Raw genomic sequence first — 23,800 nt, forward strand, 5'->3', positions numbered from 1 at the left:
AGTCAGCAATAGCCTAGGATCCAGGACTCAGAGAGAGACCCATATCGGGAAAAGGTGCTGAATAAGGAGTAGAGTTTTTATAGCCCCAAATTAACTTCCCCAGGCTAGTCCTGTTTCAAGCTTCTATGCCTACCTTGAGGAGTCACAAGATTTCCAAAAGCTCCATGTTTTTTTTCACATGGTTGTTTCTTCCTCGAATTCTCTATTCCTGCCCACCTGACTAATATGGACATTAGTATGTCTGCAGTAAATTTGTACTACAGTTCTGCCATCCTGGGCAAACATGGAGGTGACCAGACCCACAGTGAATTCAGGAAGCGGAATATGGTTAGTGACTAACACCAAGGAATCATAAATGCAATTCAACAGATAACAGCTAGGTCTGTGCCTCTAAAAACAAGACCAAAGGATCTTCTGGGCTCCCTCAACAAAGCTGGGCGCCAATACTGACTGAATAGCTATCCTTGGGTCTGACTCACCCGACCCTGTGGAGTGGAGGGGAAGGTCATAGAACTGGAAGCACATCTAGTCCAGTTCTGGACACCTGCCTGTCTGCCCACGAATGACCACTGTGGAATCTAAGGCAAGCAGACAGCTCCCAAAACTCAGCCTGGAGTCTGCCTCCGTTCATGGCCCAGCAACCACAGCAGTCTCCACTCCATCCCTGGCCACCATCAGAAAGGCATCTGTTACCTCCTGCTTGGCCTTCAGTTCTGTGGTTGCTAGTATAACCCAATGGCCATAAATTTCAAACTCTGCTAAATCTTGGCCTACTTCTAACTCTGACTGCAACACTTCTCCTTTGGGAAAACAGCCTTACTCATGAGTACTCTCTGCTAAATGAGTGCCACCTTGTCTCTTTCCTCTGAATCATTATAATTAATAAGCAACAATATCATCCCTCGTGGTTATGTTCTTATTAGATGTTAACTGGCCTTAGCATCATTATCTCATTAAACCTTTCCACCTAAATTACTTTATCAGCTTCCCTCTGAAGGAGGTCTGGTACTGTCTAGCTGAATGGAATCTCTACACAAACACAAGAAACCAAAAAGGATGATCACTGGTATTTAGTCCTGCTCCAAATACTAATATTTTTTAAAAATTATTGTTATTTCTACTACTAACAATAACCTTACATTGCTATAAATCCTCTTATCCAAAGTGTTTAAAGCAATACCTGTAAGTTTTTTAGTTTCTTCTCATTTTTATGGGGAAAAATGTAAAAGAATGCATTCTAAAATATTCCTGTTAAAACTTCCTCCCTTATCATTACCCACATTTCTATTTGGAAAATCTATTCCCAGTTCTTTCATTAAGATGATGAATTTCAAACTTTTATAGAAAAGGCTGAAAAACAGGTTTGCTGGTTTACTTCAGTTGCTCTAGGTGCAATTTTTTCTTCAACTTTCCTGATAATGTTAGCTTTTCTTTCCTTTAACAGCATTCATTTTATACATTAACCTTTTATTAAAAAGTAGATGAAAACTATTCTGCTCATAAATAAAGAACATAGACTAGTACATTTCTCTAGAAATGCTTTCATTTCTGAGGACTAATGACACTTATTGCTTCCTCTGTTGTCCTCACAATTTCATGTTAACCATGACCTCTTTTAATCTTTTCCTTCTTTATTACTAAGTTGTGCTGCTTCCTCTGTTGTCCTCACAATTTCATGTTAACCATGACCTCTTTTAATCTTTTCCTTCTTTATTACTAAGTTGTGCGCATTCTCCAAAGTTTGGGAAGATATGCCATCGCGAGTCCAAACTTGCCCTTTTACAGCCATTAATCATGTTTCTTTCCCACCCCAGTCATCTCTTCCCTTCCTTGCTGTCCCAAATCCCTTAACCATCTACCATCATTCATCCTCATTTTCCCAAGTAATTGGCTATTTTTAAGTATCTTATTATCTCATATTCCTCGTTATCCACTTATCTTTCAAACTCTATTGTTCATTTAATTTTCTCAGAAATTGTACAGTCTTATTTGGCTTGCAGCATCCTTTTCCCCCTTCTTGCACACCTACCTCACCTTCCCACTCTCCAGCTTCCTCTTTGTTTCCAAAGGTGCAGATCATGATTTGAAATGATGGAGCTATATCTTAATCTCCGTCCATTTACTTAATTTTAAAAATCCAATGATCATTCCCAGAGGGAAACCTAGGTCTGTAATTCTCAAGCCTTGCCACAGAAGCAATCAAATACAATAGGTCTCTTTTTATTTAATCATGGATAATACAAGGAAATGCATTCTCAAATGAAATATTGCACAGTTGGTTGGTGTTAATCTGAGATGCGCTGACCACTCCTTTTCTCCTTTGGGAGTGAAGCCTGGTATCATAGTCAGCCAAAGACACATTTTTATCTTATGAATCTATGTCACATAAGCCTTTTCTCTTAGGGATCTAAATAAACAGCTAAATACAAATCCTGCTGTCATCAAGCTTTCTGTTAGTGTCCAGCCTCTTTTCTTAGAAGAGCATAATTTTAGCTTTAAAACTTTTTTGTTTATATTGTGTTTTTCAACCTTCACAGGCTTTGAGGCTGTTTTCCCTTTCTCTTGATATTTCTTTCCTCCTCCTGAAATCTCAGGTAAATTAATTTTAGCAAACACTGAAGGCATGCAGTCTTCCCTTTATTTTCTCTACTTCGGGATCCTTCCTCACCTAATCCTTTTCCAGCCCATGCCTTCCTATTTCAAATGCAGGACAGGGATGAACTCCCATCTTTGGACAACCCCACCTTTATATCATCCTTCACTTTCCCCTCATCACTTCATTTCACTCCATACACACACTACTTTCGTTCCTGACCATGTTTGGCCATTTGCGTAGCTGCTGAAGTTCTGGCAGCCTGCCTTCCTGGCCATGAGTACAGCTACCTGGCTCCTCCAGTGCCCCCAGGTGCTGCCAAGGCAAAGGCATCATGATCACTGACTTTATCAGTGATAACACCAAGGCAATGGAAGCAAACATACAAAGGGACAGCCTCATTTCATGCTTAAAGGAAGAACTGGGACAATTTCCCCAACTCAACCTATCTCCCATTGAACTTCCCTGAAGAAGAGTGTTCCTTTTCCAAGCTTATTGATTTTCCCATTCCATCATGGCATATAAAAGTCTCATATGGGAATGAGGTTAGTAAATTGTAACCACTGAAACCTAGCATGCATCTCCATATGATTACGACCTTACTCTCATTCTACACTGGCCAAAGGTATAGATGCTTGTGCAGTGGGAAATCCTGCTCACTGAATGATGATTAGTACATTTCTTTGAAAAGAATAGTTTTCCTGAGTTAATCCCTTTTTTAATAATCCAAATTATCTACTCTTTTTTTCTAAAATGTGACCCCTTTCCCCCTCTGTATTCTATTACGATTCACCACGATTTCTCCTGAGGGTACAATAGAGTCTAATTTTCTTCATTATTCAATTTGGATCCTGTTAAGAGAGACAGACATTCACTGACAAGAAGAACATTTAAATTTTGGCAAATAAGTTCATTAGTATTCAGAAAGCTTTGCACCCCTCATATTTAATAAACCTTTCCATTACAGAGTAAGAAATCCTGCAAAATAGTCAAACAAATTAGCAGTGGGGCCACCAAGAGAGTACATTCAACCTTGATTCAAAGATATCTCAGTTTATTAGTTTTCTGTCAATCATTAAAACAAGAAAGATGAAACATGCAATTAGATACAAAGAGACGGAACTCCTAATTCTTTCATCCTAGCTGAAGCAGAAGAGTTTTAATTGCTTGGAAAAATAAGATTTTTGTTTTCTCTCAAGAGGGAAGAGGAAGCAAATATCAATTGCCTTAGAGTCAATGGCTGGAGGTACAATGCTCCAAACCATGCAAATGAGAGGTAGAAGGACAAGTCCATCATCTGTATGTTTTGTCTTTATAATGGCCAATATCCAGATATTTTAAAATGTGAGATGATTGACAGAATAGTCCTCTTTTCATTAAAATATTTAGAGTCACATAGATTTACTGATTCTCTTCTTCTTAATGAGAGTGACACTGAACTAAAATACTTGAATATGTTGTCAATTATTCCAGGGCCAATTTTCCATTCATGTGAGTTATGTTTCTCTTCTTAGTCCAGTTTCTCTTCTAAGTTCCAGTTATTTGAGTTATTTCCATTTATGTGAATTATGTTTCTCTTCCAAGTCCTACCAGCTATTCTATCTTATGAGCCTTACACTGTTTATAACATATTTACCAGAGGGAAAGTAAGGACAAGGAGAGGAGATAAAATACTAATCAATCCATCTAGTAATGATGTACATCTACAAAACTGAAAATGAGAAAATTAAAGTTTTTGGCCATGGAGAGGTATAGACGTTAACTGGAGGTGTCTGCCTGTTCCTTGACCTCAACTCAGAAGTAAAATTAAGAGTTAAGAGTAATTAATTCTACCATTTAAGCCAGAAATTGAAATCCCTAATACTATGTCCTAGGATAAAATTCTGAAACCAAATAGTGTGTATCAGCAATTCCGAATTTGAAATTCCATAGATTGATTTTTCCACAAAATATTTTCTACACTCAGAGATATACATCAAATAGATCTGCTACTGTTAGAAAAAAACAAAGATACAAATTTGCTTATATAGGATTCACAATAGGGTAAGAATTAATAGCAACATCTTTTTGTCTGATTAGGCTTTTTCCTTTCCTTTTTAAAGAAGTCACCACCCATAGGGATGTAAGAATCACAGTATATATAAAAATGTCTATTTGCTGAGAGGTACTTTGTAAGTTTAGAAAGTAGTCCTTCCTACCAGGGAAGGGATGGGTTACAGAGTATAAAGTAGTCAGTGGCCTTCACTGTCTGGAGGTCCTTCTACAGATTTATCCTAAGAAATAAAAGATTGTTTCTTCCTTATATCTGAAGACAGATCTTTTCACAATGACACTAGGACTGAATGATTATCTTTTTTTTTTTTTTTTTTTTTTTTTTTTTTAAGACAGGGTCTCCCCATGTCACCCAGGCTAGAGTGCAATGGCATGATCTCAGCTCACTGCAGCCTCGACCTCACAGGCTCAAGCAATTCTCCCACCTCAGTCTCCTGAATAGCTTGTACTACAGTCACGGGCCACCACACGCAGCTCATTTTTGTATGTTTTTGTAGAGCAGGGGTTTTGCCATGTTCTCTAGTCTAGTCTTGAATTCCTGAGCTCAAGCAATCTGCCGCCTCAGCCACCCAAAGTGCTGTGACTACAGGTGTACAGCATCATGCCCAGCCCCGAATAATTAACTGATGTATATCTCAAGGCACTCTAAAAGTTGCTTGAGTAGAATGGGGCATCTGTCTGTAGTTGGTTACCCTGGGACATGGGCACACTCCCCTGGGACATCGTTGATGCTTTCCAAAGAGAAAGCCAGCAGATGAAAGAAATAAGGGTTTTGTCTCCTGGAGTCTGGGTAACTCTCAAGTTTACCTTGTATCTCCAAACCTAGCACACACCTGGTACATGGCAATGGTATATGCTCAATAGAAATGTTTGAGGAAGGGGAGGGAGAAAGGTAAGGGGGAAAAAAGGAAGGAATAAAGCTTCCATATGCTCTACAGTGTATATTGCTACAACCTTCCTAACTCCAAAGGGAAGAAGCAGACTCACTGTATCCTAAAACATTAGTAAAACACCCGCTTCAGAAAAAAGTAATAACAATCAAGTAACTATTGAAGATCTGTTTGACCTAACAGTGTAGAAACAGGAGAATTACATAAGGCCAGCTGTAGCATAGGGCCTGATCTTAATGTTTTAGAGATGGAGAGGCTTGGAGTCACTCAAGAGGCATCCAAGTGGAATGTGAAATGACTTACCTACAGTCACATAGCTTGTTAGTATTAGAACCAAACTAAAACCCAGGTCTCAAAACTCCCAGCCCAGCATTTTTCATGCTGCAGTTTCCTATATAGAACAGAAGCGAAAGCTGTTCTTGAAACCTATCCCTTCCTGTTTCCTGACCCAAGTCACTTCATATGACCTTCCCCAGAGACCCTGCTAACCTGAAGCCCTTTGCCTGGTACCACAGAACTTTGTACAACTTGCTGGGGGGAAACAGCCCATGCTTACAGGCCATTTATAGAATGCAGGCTTATAGAACATGATCAATAGGCATGATTAAGGAAATTGGAATTATCCTAATAATTGGAACACTGGCTCAATGATATCTTTACGGCCATTTGTTAGTTGTAGCCACTGTTCTTCATACCTAAGGGAAAGCTACAGTGTAAGCTCCATGGGGGCAGGAACCATGTCTGCCTTGCTTCTAAGTCTCTACAGTATCCAGTAGTTACTTAACTATTAGTTGTATTATTAAACATGACCACCAGTTCCATATTTCATAATTCCAAGCATGTTCCATGATGGCTTTATCTACAAATAACCAGCAATGTCATCCTTTAGCCAAATATTTTTGAAGGGCCCAGCTCTACCTTGTGTTTCCAATAATCTAATGAACTCAACACAGAGTCTGACCACCAAGCCCACAGGCAAAGAGTTCAAGTTCCATTTGACTTGAACTACTCTATGAGCAATGACTGTCACCAGCAAGTGAATGAAGACTCCCTAAGGGCTTACATTATAGAAATGGAAGATAGATAGTCTGCCAGTGTCTTTATTATCAAAGCCCTAGAGTGCAAAGAAGAGACACGTAGGGTAATGAATTGGTGTCTCCCTCAGACCACTACTTGTTCAACCTTTATTAGAGGAAAGGCTGAGGTCTGTAGGGGCAAGAATCAAGCAGGAAGATCACGGGAGCACTCTGTGGTCATAAACATATGGCACTCTGTGGTCATAAACAATCTAGCTAGAGTCCTTGTTTTATATATCCTAGTAAGAAAAACAGAAACCCTGAAGTCAAACAGCATGCTCCTCAACATTCTGATTATGCCCTACTTTCTACCCCTAAGGAATTTAACAGACTATTCCTTCCAACCCCACACAGAATCCTCCCTGAGAGAAGGGCTGGTAAATATATTTTCCATGGATGTGTTAGCATACTATTGATATGTTAGTGCCCTTATAGTTTAGTCCTCCAAGCAATTGTCCAGTTGTTTTGTCTTTAATCTGACCCTACTGACAGTCATTACTCAAAATGAAGAAGGCAATCTAGAGAGAAACTGTAGCTGATGCTCCTCTTCTCTCAGTGGGTGGATAGCCCATCCATAAAGTCTTCTTGGTGATGGTGTCCAGGAGTCAGGGTCCAAGGAGCTCAACAACAGCAGTGGGAAGCAATACAGGAAAAGGTCATGCTCCTCCAAGAGAGTGGGTTTTCCTTTGTCTCAGCAACTGTAAAATTATAAACAAAAGATTAAAAAGCTAAACCACTGCTCAAGTAAGGATCTTGGTAAATGCATGCTTTACCCAAGCCTGATGACGGATTCATTGGCACCTAAATGAAGTCTGTGGTTTTCCAGACAATGGGGCAGAGACTACAGGAACACACAAATTATGCCTAAGGATTCTCTGTTCCTTCATTAATTTTGTTGTACCAAAGAAAAAGGAAAAACTATAATTGCAACTAAACACAAGTAAATGTGAGTAAATCTGCATGCATAAAGCATGTAGAATACATGGACTAGGAAGGGATATACTGGGGAAAAGGAAAGAGAGCACAGAGAATCAACGCAAAGAAGTTGCTTCTTCCCCTCTTTATGGCCCCTTCACTGGCCATAAAGATATCATTGAGCCAGTGTTCCAATTATTAGGATAATTCCTATTTCCTTAATCATGCCTATTGATCATGTTCTATAAGCCTGCATTCTATAAATGGCCTGTAAGCATGGGCTGTTTCCCCCCAGCAAGTTGTACAAAGTTCTGTGGTACCAGGCAAAGGGCTTAAGGTTAGCAGGGTCTCTGGGGAAGGACATATGAAGTGACTTGGGTCAGGAAACAGGAAGGGATAGGTTTCCTGCACAGCATTGACCTGAATGGAACAGCAATTATGCAACCTAAGTGAGAGTTCAATAAATAACAATATCTGGGGACAAACTGAGATTTAAGCTTCCATGAAAAATTAGTAGTAACCAAAGCCTTAGCCAGTTCCTGGGCAATCAATATGATTGATACCCAGAGTCTTTAACAAAATAAGATAGGATGATAATAATCTCATCCAAAGATGGTCTAAATGAAGCATCACTGCTTTAGGGAATTTCTACCAAAAACATCAAAAGTGATGGCGATAGCGCCATTATCAGAGTACTAGCAAAACCACCAAATCAATGGCTGTCTTTGGCTGCCATCCCCACATAGGTGGGTCCCTCTGTCCCCTTCCTCAGGAACCAGGAGCCCAGCATTCATATGCCTTTATCCACCCACTCTAATTTCTTTAATGCAACAGAGAGCAGTTAAATAGAAAGTCTTCCAATGGCTAGAATTGAGTATTTGATACTAGGGTATGAACAACTGGTTAATTTGACTTTATCAGCACCATAAGACAGTGAAAAACAAAAAAGAAAGAAAAAAATAACAATTGGTGACTTTCACACTCCTATGAGGTATCTGCAGTTTATAAATGGAGCTTGTGTACATAAAACTCTTAATTACCGGAATGTGAAAAAGATAGAGAGAGAAGGAAGGGACAAGTGAAAAAGGAAAGAGCAGGGCCTTTCCATGCTTCTTGTTTAATGTCACCACCATCCCACACCAACCATCAAACCTCCGAACAGTGTGCTTAGGCAACTTGGCCTCCGATGATACTGAACAGCTGCTAACCCCAGTCTTAGAAGACAATTCTGTCCTCAAAGCACACAGAAGAGCTGGGTCCTTTAGAACCAACACCCAGATTCATAGAGAATCCTCCTACAGATATCAGTGATCATGTCTGCATTGCTGGTGTCTCCCCTAGTCCAAATCCTTCACTCTACAAAGAAGCAAAGTGAAAGGTGAGTGGCTTGCACAGTGTCCCATAGAGACTAACCAAAGGGTAGGGCCAGGACTGAGCCCAGGTCTCCCAAGACCCAGTCCATAGCCCTATCCAGGTAAATCCCCATGAGCATAACACACTGTGCTCCAGACACAGGCAGAAGATCATACCCCTCAAACTCTAGAGTAGTATTTGGGTAGTATCTGGGTAGCAATTTCCTCTCCCTAGACAACAATTTGATTCAGTGGGTCTGGGGTGAGGCACAGGTATCTACATGTTAACAAGCTCCATGGGATCTTCCAGATATAGAAACCACCCCCCTACCTACCAGCACCGCACAGAGGGCTGAGAGGGACGACTCTGGGGACATCCTCTGGAACCCAAACATCAAAGGGCTCCTGACCACTGGGTCACAAGTCAGAGCTCTGAAAACAAACACCAGCCTTGAAATCTCAAACAAAGAATGCTTAGAATGGGCCAGAAAGGTCTCCTCTTAGACCTGTTGACCTTAGTGGCTTTGGGTCTGGCAATATCCAAGTGATGCCTTCAAGCCTCCTATATAACCAATCTCCTGATATGTGCTGAGCCCCTACTTTGTATAAGACTGTGCAGGGGGGCTAGGATGGACAAAGAAAAGTAAGCCCTAGTTGTAAAAACTCTTACCAAAAAGATCAGACACATACACTTAAAAAGAACACCCACATTACAGAGCAGTGTTGTTGAGGATGAAACACAACACAACAATGTCATATAAGCTTGCCTAATGTAACTCAACAATTTCTAAATCCACTTCCTGGCAGAAGCATCTTTCCTGGTTCCTCAGCCCCCACCCTGGGATTCTGATTCAGTAAGCCTGAGGAAGAGTCCAGAATGTGTCTTTTTTGCCAGCTGTGAGATAAATCTAAGGCAGGCAGTCCACAGGTGGATATTTGAGATTCTCAGAATATATTAAGGGTCAGGCTGCAAAGAATTTAAGGGAATCTAGCTTGGTTGCTTCTTTATATTAATGGTTTGCTGCTCCTCTAAATTTTTAACCTACTCACATTGGCCCCTAGAATCTAAGTCTGTTTGGTTCTGTTCCTCTCAGCTCAGTCATGGCCTATGCTGTCTTTCTACTTGAAACTTCCTACTTAGGGCCTCCTGCATGTTCCCAACAGAAATCTGTTTTCTGGGAAAGGGTACAGCTTTACTCCTCAGGAAAACACACAGAAAAAAAAAAAAAAAAAGCCCATGTCCAGCCATGTATCATATGATTCCATTTAAACCATTTATATGGAATGTCTAGAACAGGCAAATCCATAGAGATAGAAAATAGATTAATGGTTGTGGAGGACTAGGGGAAGGTGGAATGGGGAATGACTGCTAATGGGTGTGGAGTTTCCTTTTGGAGGTGATGAAGACATTCTGGTATTAGTGGTAATGACTGCACAACTTTCTGACTGTACTGAAAATCACTGGATTGTACACTATAAGAGGGTGAATTTTACGGTATATGAATTATGCCTCAATTTTTGAAAAGCCCATGCGTAAGTAACACATAAAACATACAGGTGGCTGACCTGGCTCCCTGGGCCCTCACAACTACTGGGTGATGACCCCTGGGCAAGAGGCAGGGCAGTCAATGACAATAATAACTACCATTCACTTGTACTTATTATGTGGCAGATAGACATCTATTACACACAGTACATGGCTGGCTCAGTACGTGGTTATCTCAGACGAGACATCACTGCCAAAGATGTGGATATTGTTATGATTATACTGTTATCACTAACATTTTAAATATGACAACACGAAGCCATAGTGAAATTAAATAACTTGACCAGTCCACAGCTATTAAGTGGCAAAACTGATAGCTAGGGATATATGGCTTAATAGGCACCAAAAGACCCCTGCCCCAAACCTTGCCCCAAACCATGTCCCTCAAAGATCTGTCATTCTTATCATTAGATTTGCAGAAAGTAGAATAATAACAATGGTGGCAATAATGTAGCTGAGATGTATTGAGCACTTTCCATAAATCGTTCTCGATTTATAGATGTGAAAACTAAGGCAGAGAATGTTTAAGTAAATTGCCCCAAACCACACAGCTAGTAAGTGATGGAGCCAGAACTTAAACACAGACCCTTAGTGCTAAGCTGCTCGGTCAGAGATCCAACTCAGATGTCTGCAGGAGCAGGACAATGATAGTGTCAAGTGGGCCCCACATAGCACACCTTGAAATACAAAGCAGTATCGACTCATCTTTGATTCATCTATAGACATGTGGTACAATTTTCTCCTAATACTAGGGAATAAAACAAAGCATGAGATCAGTGATAAATGGCAAATGATGCTTTGCCTCAATGTTGAGGATGCAAACAGGAGTGCAGAAACTATGGCAAATTGGAGAGAGAACCACTTCACCCAACAGGACTTCCCCATTCCACTCTAAACCTCCACCGCTGGGTGGGTGTGCGGTACAGTGTTGCCGTATTTTCTGAGATAAAGCCAGAAAAACAGATCTTCACAGAAAATCTTTTTCGCTTTTTAAAAGATAGTAAAGAATTCTGCAGACTATATTGGTCTGTAGCAGAACACTTGACTTCAACACATAGTAAATTGCCTCCTCAAGCAGTTCTATGTGACTGGGATTTAGAATTTGGGGTGAAAAGTGACAGGGTGAGTCAGGAACAGTAAGGAGGAGCCAGGGTCTGAAGACTCTTGATGCACACCTAAGGAAGTGGAACTTTATTTTCTAGGCCAGGGAAAGCCAGAATTTTGCTGTTCTGTTTTAAGAAGGGAAAGGGACCAGATCACAGACATCTCTGACGACGATGTGAAGGTAGAATAACCAGGAAAGATAGCCAAGGCAGTGAGACCAGCTGGGAGGTAACTAATTGTCAGCCCCAAACTAAGGTAGTACCAATGGAGGCAAGAGCATGTACTCAAGTCAACAACTAATAGCAAAGATCTTCCCTGATAGATGATAGATATGACTGTATCAAAAGGGGGCACGCATATACTCTATCAGATAGATATACTGGTAGTCCTTTCATTTTTTTTTTTAAAAAGACTATCATAAGGAAGAGGGAAACATTAGCAAATGTGAGGAAGAGCACTATGAGAGAAATACAGAAGGGTTACAGGATACAACTTGTTAGAGGCTGGGTTTGGCATATGAAAGGGAAAGAAAATGTTCTTGGCTGGCGAAGAGACAGCTCTAAAACTGCCTAGGAAAACAAAAGTGAATGAGGGAAATAAAGAAAACATAAAAGAGTTCAGGTATTAAGAAATTAAGAAGAAATATGGAAAGCCAGCAAAGAAAAAAAAAAATCAACCAGTGAAGAACAGTGAAGGTCCGTAATGTCCATATTTAATGCAGATGAAAGAAACCAGTGAAGGCATTTTAAAAAGATGTTGTAATGAAGGCACCAAGAAGATTGCTTTAACAGAGACTGAACTCAAGAATAGAGACCACAATGGAGGCATTTATGAGGAGTAGAAGAAAAAGAAGACCAAAATATAGGAAAGGATTTTAGTGATTGGAAACTCACAGGAAAAGATGAGTCTTAGAGATGTCAGAAAGGAAAATATGACAGGATTCTGGAATATTCTCAGAGTGAAAATAAGGTCTAATCTGTAAAATATACAAAGTTCTCTCTCCACAAGTGCTTAAGAAGCAGCCCTGAGGAGTGCCAAAGATAACACCAAAGCTGCATTCCGAGGGCATGAGGAGGAGAAAGCAGTTACCAGCAAGACCCTGAAGGGAAGGGAGCAAGGATTTTAGCCCTCACCAGGCTTGGTTTTCATTGCTTGTAACATCATCCAAATCGGAATAAAGCATTCGACAAAATGGACTTTTCCAGAAGTAACCTTGTGACGGCTCAGAGCATTCTGGGAGAGCTGCAGTAGTCAAGAAGACAGAAGCAAAAAGGAAAAGCCTCTACCACACACACGGTGCAGAGATAGAGGACCAACAATAATAGTAACAAAATACCCTATTGAAAAGCATCAAGGTGTACATTAAAAGGGAAAAAATATAAGGAGGTAGGAGGAGGTAACATCCATTGACAACATTGGGAAAGGGCTGTCATTTAGAAGTATGTCACGTTATGTTTGGTATCTTACATACAGGATTCCATTTAAGCCTCACATTAGATAGGCAAAGTTACCCCGTTTTGCAGAAAAAAAAAAATGTAGAGGCTATGTGAAATTGGTTATTTGCTAAAAGTCACTTAGATAGTAAGTTTTAGAGCCAAGGTTTGTTGGATTCTCACTTATACATTTTTCCACTATACCACACTGTTAGACTATGGACCATCTTCCAATCGGATTACAGCAAAAGCCTTCCTAACTGATATTTCACCCTTTACAATTCTCCTTTCACTATGTAACTCAAGTAATCTTTCTAAAATGCAAATTTTATCATGGTGCTGCCCTGCTCAAATCCAGTCAATAAATTCCTTTTGATCTTAAGAGGGAGTCCAAACCACTTAGCATTCCCTACAAGGCCCTTCAGGATCTGTCCCTACTCACATTCCCAGACTTATTGCAAGCTCCTCTCATTTCAGGTGACAATGCAATGACTCTTAATATATTAAAGTCCCCGGAATGCACCCTGCACATTCTCACCTCCAGGTCTTTGCACACTTTGTCTCTTTTGCCTGAAGCACTCTTCTTCCTGACCTCCTAAACTCTCCCCTCAGGCAGTCAATGCAACAGCTTCTCTTCTCTCATAAAATTTAACACACTTTATTGAAATCCTCTCTGCCAGTTCTGAGGTCCCCACACCCTCTAACTGGGAGCTACACGAGGAAAGATCCTGTTTCTATCTTGTTCACATTTACACCCACCTAGTAGTGCCCTGACATATCATAGGTGTTAAACACATATCTTTTGAAATGGATTAATAAATTGGATGGGGTGGGGCTGTCACTGGTTACTAAGTTAAACTATGGGTAGAGGCCAAGGCCACAATGAACACCAAAGCCTCTATTTTTAACATCTGCAATTTACTGTTTATTGCTGAAGATTCTTTTCTTAGGCATCTTGAAAAATTTAACAACATTTAGGTTGGGCCTCCCCTGGCTCACACCTGTAATCCCAGCACTTTGGGAGGCCAGGGTGGGCAGATAACTTGAAGCCAGGAGTTCGAGACCAGCCTTGCCAACATAGCAAAACCTTGTATCTACTAAAAATACAAAAATTAGCCGGGCATGGTGATGCACACCTGTAATCCCAGCTACTCGGAAGGCTGAGGCATGAGAATCACTTTAACCCCGGAGGCAGAGGTTGCAGTGAGCCGGGATCATGCCACTGCACTCCAGCCTGGGTGACACAGAAAGACTGTCTCCAAAAAAAAAAAAAAAAAAAAATCAACATTTAACAGAACATATACTCTATGCACTTCCTGTGCTCAGGGATGTGACTCAGTTCTTGCCCTAAACAAGCTTGCAGTCTAGTGGGGTACTACAATTCACATTTTCTTTAAACCTTTTTAGAATTGAGTTGACAAGGGATCCTTGACAGTCTGTTAAGCATTGGGTAACTGCCAGTTGACTGATCACTAGCTCCAACAAGACTACAAGGGGCTTGAGATTTGAGACTGAATCTTCTTCATCATTATCATCCCAGTGCCCAGCATAGTGGCTGGTATATAAAAACAGGTTTAAATAATCAACTGAATGAATGAAAGAATAGACAAATGAACAAGCAAACAAGCCAAGTCTTGGAATAAAGCTTTGAGATCTGGGTCAGAGTCTCAGCAGGAATTATTCTCTATCATTAAACAGATAAATGACTCAGCAACAAATACTCTAGGGAAAATCAACCCATTCAATATAAACACATACAGAGACACACAAACACACAGATGCGCACACACACACAGACACACACACAGACACACATACACACACACACAGACACACACAAACACACAGATACGCACACAGAGAGAGACACACACACAGAGACACACACAAACGCATGGATACACACACAGAGAGACACACACACAGACATACACACACCGCAGAGCCAGAGGAGTATGGGAGCAAGACAAAAGAGGGTCAGGGTAGGATTTTGGATGGTTTTCCAGTGGCAGCTCAGGTTCCTCTTGTGACTTTAGGTTCAGAAGGGAGACATTATGGGGCAGGCACACACACATAGAGTAGTGACATGGCTTCACCTGACCCCTACAGCCTCAAACCTGCTTATTAAGACACACCATAGAGATAAATCAATGGAAAAACAGGTAGATAGATCAGTATCGTGCTCATCACATGTTTTCAAAACTTATTAAGAAAACCTTAATTTGACATATCATTTAAAATGTATGTTAATAATCACCAACACAAATAAATACCCAACTGAAATATCTGAATAGTTTTTATATCTTTCAAAATTAAAACCAAACATCAGAACAGAAATAGCAATCTAAATAGCATCCTTTTCACACATACACACACACTCCTGAAATTAACCTGCTGCCAATTTGTTAGTTATTTAAATAAACATTATTTCTGCTACACACTTTACCACCAAATAGTACCTTGTAGTCAGTTTTAAAAACCTTTATCAAAGTAAGAGTTGGTATTATTTTGACACCAGACAGTCCTTTGCTTTTGTGTGGAATCACTGTGTTGCCTGAACAGCGTATGATTTCGCTTTTGTGCAGAGAATCAGCAGGTCATTACTGTACCATACAAATCGCCCTGGACTCAGGATGGAGCCCTGGGGAACTGAAGCTGTAATAGACTGGAGGGCAGATATGGTGTTGCTGACAGTTACCTCTGATGGCAGTTAAAAGGTATCATTGCAACCACATGACAGCTTAATACAACAGATCCCTGAGTTGTTCACATGGCAAATTCTGATTAATGGTGTCAATAATCATTATAAACGTTTAAAGTTTTGTAGAGGACTCCATTACATCCTACTATCAGAATACAAGACCAACCAGGTCCCTTATGAAATAACCATGTTTTATCATTATTTTACTGCCATTGGTTTTACATGTTGGTGAACATGAATTTATTCACATATGTAAGGTGGGGGGGCAGAGTTCTACTGCATATTTATAAGGTTCATGAAGAAATTTTTGCATAAGGAAGTGAGTGTAAGATTAATTGAAACTCAATATATGAACCAGAATTTGCCACTTTCACACACACACCTATGCATGCATACACACAGAGATACACATACAGGATACGGTCAGTTTCACTGTATCCACATCTGGCAATGATGTGGGCATAGTGAAAAGATTTCAGGTTCCCTCCAGAAAGCCCTTAGGCTACAAGAAAAATCATCCTACATCTAATAAATCCATCTTAGATATATCTCCCATATGGTAAAGCCCTGTTTTGCTTTATTCCAACCAATTTGTCCTTGGATTCCTCTCGCAGCTGTTGCTGCTATTGTTTATGATGTATTGAGCCCTGGCAGTGGAGTGAGGCACTGCGTACAACAGAGTCAAGATTACCACATCACTGGGCTGTGTGCGCATTAAATAATCTCACCTGTGAAGAGTCCGAAGCACCCAGTATATTTAAGGGCCTGATACGTAATAACTGCTCAACAAATGGTGGCAAAACACATTTTAATTAAAATATTCTAGGCGCTTAGTCTCAAGAAAAAAAATCAGAGTAGGTTTCTAAACCAGACTACCACCAAGGTAATAAGGATGCTAAAACAAACAAATAAATAACCCGTCCTCACAATTTCCCCCTCACTATTTTCCACCACAGTTTAGTTTGGCTTGAGAAACACTGGTGCCTCTATGTGCCCAGCACTGGGCTAGCACTGGAGGCATGGAGATGACTGTGGCCACCCCCCAGCTATAGGTGGCTGCCCCTCTGCTGGAGACATGAAACACCTGAAATTCTTTCAAAGCCGAGTCTTTTGCCATCACAACAGCATTTAGAAAATTTATTATATAAATTCATATAAATGATATAATCCTATATAGGAAGATACTTGCTCCTGTAATAGTTACTATTTAGGTCAGTTGACTTTTTCATATTCTGGGAGACTCCTCCTTAATGTATAGCTGCCATACATACAGGAATCATCTTTTTGGCAATGAGTTTCCTAGAATAAGTGAATGTTTCAAATGTGCTAAAAATAAAATAAGTAGATTAAATTAATGCTAATTAAAATAGAGCCTATGATAGCAAGCCTATAGATATCATTCTTTTCTATAAAATATATCATAGCTATCACCAAAGAAATTAATCTAAAACTTAAAATTACCAATACTAGCTAGATGTCAATAAATATTAATATCAACAGATAATTCTAATCATTTTGATCTATCTGCATGGGTGATCTTCAGGCATGTAGCCTGCAGAGTTGCTCAATACTTTGAGTTGTTCAATATCACTACTAATGTTTGGAGGTTCCCCACCCGAAGGATTTCCCTTTCCATTTCTATCAAGTTTCAGCAGATCCTTTTCTGAAGTTTAAGACGAGAGGCCTTGCCTGTTCCATATCAATGTGACTTGGAATTTAGAAGCTAACCCTTCCTCCTCTTTCTCTTCTCCATTTCCCTTACTTTACTAGCCTCATCTCCCTTCTTTCATTTTCTTCTGAAGTTATTTTTTTGCATGCTTTGAGTATTAATTTAAAAGCTCCCCTTTCCTATGCTCTAAGAAAAAGAATAGCAGAAGGAACATAAGACAGGGTTAGAAGGTGAGCAAACATGAAGAGACAAGAAATTTGAAGCTCCTACACCTTTAAAGCTCAGCTTCTTTCTGTAATGGCCAAAAATAGATGGACATTCTAGAAAGCCTAAAAGGGAGAAGATGCTAGGTAGGAGGAGATAGAAGGTTGAAAGGAGGAACCCATCTCAAGTTCTTCCTTCTTCCTCCAGTCTCTTCTTTCCACAACTCATATGCAGTGGCCTTTATGCTCCTAGTGGAATTGAATCCATTAAAAGTTCAGTGTAAGGCTGCGTGCAGTGGCTCATGCTTGTAATCCCAGCACTTTGGGAGGCCAAGGCGGGTGGATCACTTGAGGTCAGGAGTTCCAGACCACCCTGGCCAACATGGCGAAACCTCATCTCCACTAAAAATACAAAAATTAGCCAGGCATGGTGGTGCATGCCTGTAATCCCAGCTACTTGGGAGGTTGAGGCAGGAGAATCACTTGAACCCAGGAGGCAGAGGTTGTAGTGAGCTGAGATCACGCCACTTGTAGCCTGGGCAATAGAGCAAGCCTCTGTCTGAAAGAAAAGAAAAGAAAAGAAAAGAAAAGAAAAGAAAAGAAAAGAAGAGTTCAGAGTAGGTAAAAGGGACAAATGGCATGAAGTAAAATTCCACTCACCAAAAAAAAAAAAAAAATCCCCAGGGTGCCTCTAGATAAATTGCTCAAGTGTTGTTCTCCACCCCTCTCCTAGGCCAACACAAAACACTAGGCCACCTCACACCTGAACTTCTGGTTGAGCCAGAAGAGCACTAGAAGTTTGAAGGCAGGGCCAGGAGCCCAGCAGAGCCCCAGGCAGTGGGCCCAACCATCACCTCTGCAGGGCTGGGACTACATTTGCCCCCAAACAACCCTCAGAAAGTTGGGTAGGAGGAGCAGTGGGGAAGGTCAAAGGCAATTTGGGTTGGCACCAACAAGGCCTCACCCACCTTCCACCAGGCTCCAACCCTGGCTATCTCAGAGGGTGCAAGAGTCTTCTAACTCTGTCTTCCAACTTCCAGTTAAACCAGAAACTGGACATTCAAGGGAGGGGCCAGGAATGTGGCCAGCCAGGTACAGGGACATTACTGCCACACTTCGCATCATGGCCCACAAGTGAGATCCAGGCCACACAGGTGTACTTGTTGGACAGAAACATTTTGAGATTCTACTTAAAAAGTCTTCTATTCCAGATATTAAACAATCATGACTACCTTTTGTTGACCGCTTACTATATATGGCCTAGACTCACCACGAAATAGGTCATTTAATTCTAACAACAACCCTATACAGTAGATACAGTAATTACCTCCCCTTTACATACTAGAAAACCGGAGCCTAGAAGAACAAAAGAAAGTCGATTCCAACCAAATAAAGGACAGATCCAGAATTCCATTCCAGATAAAATAAAATTGACTACAAAACCCACATTTTCAATCATCATATGTAGAAAACCAACCTTCTATACTTTTGAAAGTACTCCTCCTGGATGGGCCTTCAAAGCACTTTGACCTTGTTTTGTTACAGGAACAGAATTCAGTAGCAAGATGGCAAATAGTTTTCCTCTCTTTGTCAATGTGCCTGAGGCCAGAAGTAGATTCTAGAAATCAGATAAACAAGTGGCAGAGACAGCCAGGTGCAGTGGCTCACGCCAGTACTTTGGGAGGCTGAGGCGGGTGGATCACCTGAGGTCTTGAGTTCGAGACCAGCCTGACCAACATGGTGAAACCCCATCTCTACGAAATACAAAAAATTAGCCGGGTGTGGTGGCACATGCCTGTAAACCCAGCTACTCGGGAGGCTGAGGCAGGAGAATCACTTGAACCCAGGAGGCAGAGGTTGCAGTGAGCCAAGATTTCACCATTGCACTCTCCTGAACAACAACAGCAAAACTCCATCTCAAAAAAAAAAAAAAAAAAAAAAAAAAACAAGTGGCAGAGATAATCCATTTACAAAACAATTTGAGTGCGTTAGTATGTGGAAGTGTACATTCTGGGCTCAGTCTAGCTCAGAACTGGTTTGTCTCAAGGTTAAAGTATTTCCCTTGCCTTTCAGGGGCAACCAATACATGAAAATATATCAACCATGAACTTTAGTCACAGCTATAAATAAACAGATAACATACAAACACATTATATGTTCAAGAGGTCCCTACAGCATAAGCACTTTCTCCACTAAGGTCTCTGTTTTCCAAGTCTCATTTTTCCAAAAGATACTGACTGCCCCAAAGGAGAGGTATAAGAAAATATTGGAAACGTTCCGGGAACTTATTGAAAAAAACAATAGATGCAACAAATGAAGACAAAGTCAATACTGTCTTTATGTCTAATGGCCCCTAGCTGTTAACGTAAGAATACCCTTATGATTTTACAGCAGTCGCAATGATAAATGTAATTGATAATTTAACATAATTATAAAATAAACATGCCACACAGTTTTTCCCCTTCCACAGAGGCCTTAAGAATCCTCATGATTATGACTTTGGGGGCATTAGAACTATTTATAAGAGATTCAAGTCAGCCCAATCTGTGATTATGACTTCCCCTCCCAGCCCCTGTGGACTCTGAAGAGTCCCCTATTTGTAGTTATCAAGGGAACTCCCACTTCCAGTGGAGAGAGAATGACAGTAGGATGTGATTACTTAGCTTCTCCATTCTCTCAAAGTCCCCCAAACGAATTTTCACGATTGCTCTTCCTTTCGTGTACTATGAGACAATAGCAGGTGTTCCCCTTCTCATCCCTTTCTAGTCTACAGACTCCTCCAAGGAAGATGGATGCTCCTCTAGAACAATGATCACAAGAAAACAACAGAAGCAAGAAAAGTCAAAGATCACACCTACCCGAATCTCCATCAAAAACAAGACTCAGGAGCCTGCAATCATATAAGTAGGCCTACGAGGTGACTCAGCTCCCTAAGTAATATGATTTAGGGAGAATCAAAGGACATACATATGTGTGTGTGTGTGTGGTGTGTGTGTGTGTGTGTGTATAATTTGAATATATATATTCTATTTGTATATAAATATATATATATATATTCCATTACTTTTATATATTCATTTTCAATCAGTATTTATTGAGCAGTTACTGTGTGGGAGTTACTAGAAGACGAAGATAAAATGGTCATGGGGTTGTCAGAATTCACAAACAAAAATTTCATGTTTTATCTGGCAATTCTAAATTGTCAGCAAGAGACCATGCCTGCCACAAAGGAACTCACAATCTAATGCCCTGCGCATTCCCTAAGAATTTTGAAATCTCATTAACACCTTAGCAAAACTGATTTATCTGATTAGCTTCAAAGTCCATAACCTGAGGCTGGGCTCGGTGGCTCATGCCTATAATCCCAGCACTTTGGGAGGCAGAGGAGGGTGGATCACGAGGTCAGGAGATGGAGACCAGCCTGGCTAACGTGGTAAAACCCCATCTCTACTAGAAATACAAAAACTAGCCAGGCGTGGTGGCATGCACCTGCAGTCCCAGCTACTCAGAAGGCTGAGGCAGCAGAATTGCTTGAACCCAGGAGGGGGAGGTTGCAGTGAGCCGAGATCGTGCCACTGCACTCCAGCCTGGGCGACAGAGTGAGACTCCATCTCACAAAAAAAAAAAGAAAAAAAGTCCATAACCTGGGATAATGATACACAGAAGACGTAAGTTTTGAGGGGAAGAAAAGTGTTAGAAAGGTTCAAGGCAAGCATCCGCAGAATGTCACAGAAGGAGTAACAATGATTAACCAAGGACAACAAAATGGCCCCATGTCCATAGTTGGGTGGTGGGGATAGGGTAAAGAAATCAAAATGAGGCAACTATTGCTGAGAACTCAGCTTGTTTCACCTGCATTCCAAATAAGTGACAAGTTCACAAAAAACGTTGTCAAGGTTGGTAAACATTTCAGTTAGACCTGAGCAGAACGTCTAGTGAGATCTCATGCCAACTTATGGTTTGGGGTGGAAACCATACAAAATGTGGTGGTTTTATAGGGTTTGAACCTGAAAGCAAGCAAAATGTGGTGGTTTGGGCTGTGTTTTTCTTGGAGTTTTTTACATACTCAGGCATAAAAATTCACAGTCAAGCTTGGGAGGTCCAATCTGAAACAATAAAGTTTTCACACTATCCTTTCAGCAACCACAAGGACTAGGCTTCCAAAAGAAGTTGTAGACTATTGTTTGAATATCTTTTAACTATGGTTGATAGATGGACTAGTTAGGCCATGTTTATGTGACAAAAACTAATTTTGATATTTGGAAAGAGGAAAGAAGTTGTCTTTTCCTGGACCAACATTACCTACATAGGAAAAAGAAATCAAGAGTTTTTTATGCATGCTCTCTGTGTTAATAATAAAACCAGTTAATGATCAGTTCCATTCGCAAAATTTCTTGGTTAGCCTGCTGTGAGCAACTCCATAGCTTGAATCTAAAGTGAGAGTGGGCTGAGGAAAATATTTGTTTTGTCTTGTATGTCAGTTATTAAAGCCACTTCAAATCCTTCATGGGAATATATGGGGTTAGCACTGTCTTGGATGTCGGGCAGTATAGGTTCTATAATGGCTTCAGAGTGCCTTGGTTGGGTGCAAGAAAACAGACTTGCATGACCCTCCCCACGTTCTTTTTATAACTTTCTGTGAGGTTCATTCTCTGAATCTGCAACCAAATCAAAATATTTACTCTGTTCTTTAGTTTGAAAACCTGAATATCCCTTCACCATTAATAGAAATTCTAATGTTCTCACAATGGTGTAAAATTTATTTTTTCTTTTGTAATTTTGTAGTGCTTAACTTAATTTTCAAGGGGGCTAGGGAAAAGGTTATAAACATTAATTATGGTTTACATGAGCAGAACAGCAGGAATCATCATTATTATCACTTAACACATATATTTATTAAGTTATTCCAGGAAAACCTAGTTAATTTACACCTTGTGCCTTTGAAACATTTGATAACTCCAAGTTGGGGAATTGGCTTAACTTTCCCTTTGGTGGAAGAGAGTTTACAGATCTAATTAAATTGGCTTTGCAGGGGGTGATTAATCTCCTTAAGGAAATAGACTGCTTTCAAACACTTCAGTAACAACTGTTCCTAATGATTAATGAAATAAATACAAAGAATTCTGGCCTACTAATTAAAGCAGATCCAGTTACGAGTGTTGGCCACAGAATATTAATCCCTGGCTTATGTAAATATGTTATATATAATAGATTACAATATTTTATAATTCTGACATATAATAATTTATACTGGTCTTCCCTCAAATAAGCCTAAGACAGTGAGGGCTTCCATGTATTTCTGTTCAACAGTTGTAGGCTTCCAAGATGCCAGTGAAATACATCTAAATAGCTTTTTGAAATGTTTACGATCCCTGCAATCCTTGTTAACTATAATATGTGATGACATAATTGGATTCATTGGAAGCCCACTTGGCTAGGACATTGTGGTAGTTGAAACCTATTAGCACTCAAGTAGATAATCCAAATCACCATCCAACAAAGATGCATAAACCATATATTGAATAGTACAATAGAATGTCTAAGGATTGGACAGGTAACCCAACATGTTTATAAGTTCTTCAATTAAGATAGAAACTCACCAAAAATAGTTTGTCCTGAAAATGTCAAGAATTCATTATGGAGCCCACAATCAAACCTCTTCATAAAGTTACTCAGGGAGAATAACAGGATCCTTTCAGCACTCCTTTTTTTCTTCTTCTTTTTTTTTTTTTTTTAAAGTGGGGATCTTGCTCTGTCACCCAGGCCGGAGTGCACTGCAGTCTCAAACTTCTCAGCTCAAGAGAGCCTCTCAAGTAGCTAGGACTACAAATGCACACCTCTATGCTTGCTAATTCTTATTTTATTTTATTTATTTATATATTTTCTTGTAGAGACAGGAGTTTTACTTTGTTGTCCAGGCTGGACTCAAACTCCTGGCTTCAAGCAACCCTCCTGCCTTAACCTCCCAAAGTTGAGCACTCATCTTGAGAAATACTAGCTAGAAAAAGCTAAAGACAGAAGAATCCATCCAGTTGCAATTTATTTATAAATGTAAACAAAACATAAAGAAAAATTGAATATATATTCTTTCAGTGTACATATATTATTTACTATCCATCAGGCTCAGTTGTGAGCTCTGAGAAATATAAATATTATGTTGTGCTTGCTACAACTTATAGTTTAAAAAAGGAGACAGATTAATAAAGCAACAATTACAATAAGGATCTAGAACTAGAAATACCATTTGACCCAGCAATACCCATATA

The 23,800-nt window shown here is 40.1% G+C and overlaps 1 long non-coding RNA gene across 1 annotated transcript in view; it reads right to left on the reverse strand.

The window, feature by feature from the left end:
- Window positions 1-4,971: 4,971 nt before the first annotated feature.
- LOC117072950 overlaps window positions 4,972-23,800 on the reverse strand; it is a 40,173-nt gene continuing 21,344 nt past the window's right edge. Inside the window, exon 3 of the long non-coding RNA XR_004433030.1 lies at window positions 4,972-7,309. This is a non-coding gene — a long non-coding RNA (uncharacterized LOC117072950). The remainder of the gene's footprint in view (window positions 7,310-23,800) is intronic.

This window comes from Trachypithecus francoisi, unplaced genomic scaffold, assembly GCF_009764315.1.
Source record: "Trachypithecus francoisi isolate TF-2019V2 unplaced genomic scaffold, Tfra_2.0 Lachesis_group4, whole genome shotgun sequence".
Taxonomy (NCBI): Eukaryota; Metazoa; Chordata; class Mammalia; order Primates; family Cercopithecidae; genus Trachypithecus; species Trachypithecus francoisi.